This window comes from Atta colombica, unplaced genomic scaffold (assembly GCF_001594045.1).
Source record: "Atta colombica isolate Treedump-2 unplaced genomic scaffold, Acol1.0 scaffold275, whole genome shotgun sequence".
Taxonomy (NCBI): domain Eukaryota; kingdom Metazoa; phylum Arthropoda; class Insecta; order Hymenoptera; family Formicidae; genus Atta; species Atta colombica.
Window position 1 is genome coordinate 881,421 of NW_017259376.1, and position 3,451 is coordinate 884,871.

The 3,451-nt window shown below is 24.4% G+C and overlaps 1 pseudogene; it reads left to right on the forward strand.

The window, feature by feature from the left end:
- The first annotated feature begins 647 nt into the window (after positions 1-647).
- Positions 648-1,527, forward strand: LOC108689735 (annotated as a pseudogene).
- The last annotated feature ends 1,924 nt before the right edge of the window (positions 1,528-3,451 follow it).

Genomic DNA, 3,451 nt, shown 5'->3' on the forward strand with positions numbered 1-3,451 from the left:
TAAATACGAATATTAATTATTTCTCAATATTTTTCAGTAATTGGCATTTTTTAAATATTTATTAGTATTATCATTCAATTTTGGAGAATATTTGATATTGGTTTATCGACAAACATATCTCAACCAAGTCGTGTGTTTTTCGTAACAGAATATTTTATTGATCAAGAAAAATATTATTTTTTAATTCTATTACATATAAACATAGCACTATTTATAGGAGGAGCTGCAATGGTAGCAACAGGAACTATGCTTATTGCGTATTTTAAATTTATTTGTGGAATGTTTAAAATCTCTAGGTATAAAACAAAACAAAACTTGAAATTGTGAATAAAATTGCATTGCCGTGTTAAATAAATAAGATGGAGTTTACTTTGCAACAATAAAGAAATATTTTGTGAAAAAATCATTATTATATTATTTATAGTTATCGTATTGAACGCGCAGTGAATATCAACGTTATGCAAAATATTAACATGAAAAACAAAATTTTAAGATTCGAGGATTTAATTTGCGCTATAGATATTCATCGGCAAGCCATAAAGTTAGTATCTATATGATCCTACATATAATTATTGCATAAAATACATACAATAATAATTACTTATTTTTGAAGATTATCCAAAAATTTGCTATCCTATTTTGAGATAATGTTCTTCTGTTTAGCGCAGATATTTAGTTTCATTGTGTTTCAACTTTGTTCGAGTAAGTTTCGGATTTTATATTGTCCTTATTTTTAATCAAACATTATATATAATATACATATAATCTATAATATACATATAAACTTTATTTCACATATACTACATGAGAAAATCGTATTGAGTTGATAATTCTTCTCATTAATCGATTAAATTTGCGTAGCAATTTCATGTATAAATTAATCCTGATTTTCTGCAATTAATTACAATATTATTGCAATAAATTAACTACAGTCGTGAGATTTGTATTTCAGATTTTCCAGATTATATTGACGGAAAAAGCTATAAACGAAGCTTTATTGCCAATGTTATGTGCAGCTATTTTTATATTATATTTGTTCATATCAAATTCTATTGGGCAAAATATGACGGATCACAATAATTACGTATTTGCTACTGCGTAAGGGATTTTCTTACGAAAAACACTATTAAGAAGATTCACTTTATAAATTTTTATACCGAAACAAATATTTAATATCAATAGTAATGTATAATTAATGTAAAATAATGTAAATTATTCGTAAATTTTCTTATTTTTTTTTTCAAATTATCGATTCTTGTCTTAATAATTTATATAGATACAGAGTTAAATGGTACATAGCTCCTTTACACATCCAGAAAATAATATTCTTCCTATTGATAAAAGGTGCCAAAAATTTCCATCTGAATTTAGGTGGATTATTTATTCCATCATTAGAGTGCTTTACCACGGTAAGATTATATATAATGTTTTCTTAATTATACTATATTAAGAGTAAACGCAATAATATGGTTGCAGTTGGTAAAAGCTTCAGTATCTTATTTTACTGTCATATTATCTACACAGTGACAAGACAAATACGAAGCAAATACGAGCATGAGAAAATATATATTCAAGGAGGATAACAGCATTTCTCACGTTTGAAAAAAAAAAAGAAAATTCTAGTTATCTCCACTCATTGAGAAAAAATGTACCTGTTAAATTTTAATAAATATTTATTTGAATAGTGTTAACTATGTATTTACTTACGATAAATAAATATTTAATCAAAAAAATTATTGTTAAACAAATAGTTTCTGTACTAAATAAATATACTTTTATACCTAAAAAATATTTAGTTATTACTATTCAGACAAATGATTTATTAAAATATTTTTTTCAATAGAAATTATAACAGATTCAAGAGAAAATAATCATTTATCCATTTTCAATCAAAATTTCAATTTTTTACTACGTATATATTTTGCTTCAAATTTTATTATACTAAAAAAATACGACTAAACCAAAAATATTCACCAACATAAGATTAAATCTCGATTCAATTTACTCTTCATCTTTTTCTAATTTCAAGTATAAGAGAGAGAGGTAAATAATATAAATTAAATCGAGATTATATAGTAATTAATCTTACATTAATGGAATCGGGTTCAAATGTCTGTAAACGTATGAATAAAATTATATATATTGTACAAATATAAAGAACAGATTTAATCATTTTATTGTAGAATCTATTATAAATATTTTAGTAGTGTTCTAAATCTATTATAAATATTATATTTAATAAATAATGTTAGTAATATTATAACAATATTTTACAAAATATAAAGATTTTACAAAATATATTAGAAAATGTTATTGATCTAATTACCATGTTTTAAATTGACATAAGATATATTAATATAATTACGATCGATGCCAAAGGAAAAATATGGAGAATATTTCATTTCAAAGAATAAACATGCCATGTGAGAGTTCAAAATGAAATTACTGCATCAAAAAACAGAGGATACGTGCTTGCGTGATCTTTGATAAATTTCTTTCTTTTTTTTTATTAAAAGAAGATATTCATGCGAAATTTTCTTGATGTTAGAGTAATACCTTAATAGTTTTTATTGTAAAAAACACTACTAAAATATGAATGAGTTTGTGATCTCACAATGGATATTTTGTACAGTCTCGTATTATACAAATTATAGCATTCATACTAAAAATTTACATTATAAGAGAGACTATCAAGGTAATCGATAGAAAAGGAGAAGGGATAATCGTATTGGTTGACTATTTCGTAACCAGTCCCGGACATTGCAGAAAATGATTCATCTAGAGATTCAGTATTTTACCATCAATAGAATTTTATTGCTCGTTATCGGCTTGTGGCCCTATCAACAATCTAAATTCACGATTTCAGTTTATTTTCATTTCCACTATTCTGACAGCGGGTATTGTATTTCAGGTAAGAACAAAATAATATTGTGTGATAAGGTACTATTTTGCAAATCTTCATTATCAAGTTTATCTTATTATTATGTCATATAAGAATTATATAAATTTATGAGCACGTAATAAAAAAATAAAATTACTACTGATAGTTAACAACGCTAATGACATCAAAATGTACTTCAAATCTCATCAGAAAGGTCCTGTCTTCCACGTCCTTCTTTATTTTTTGCATAATAAGTTACAACTCATTCTGTATTAACATCAAAGCTGTAAGTTGACACTTCACAGAATATGTTTAACAACATAACTATCCATATCAAAACAATTTTGTTATATATTAAAAAAATTATTATATATTATTATATACAAAGACAATATATTATTGAAATTATTGAAATAACAGATGAAAGATTTATTAATGCAACTTGAGCATATATGTAACCAAATGAAAGATAAAAACGAAGTTGCTATCATAAATGAATATAATTACACTGCAAGGCGTTACACAATTATACTCACAGGTAAAAAAATATTTTCGGATCTACGCTTACAA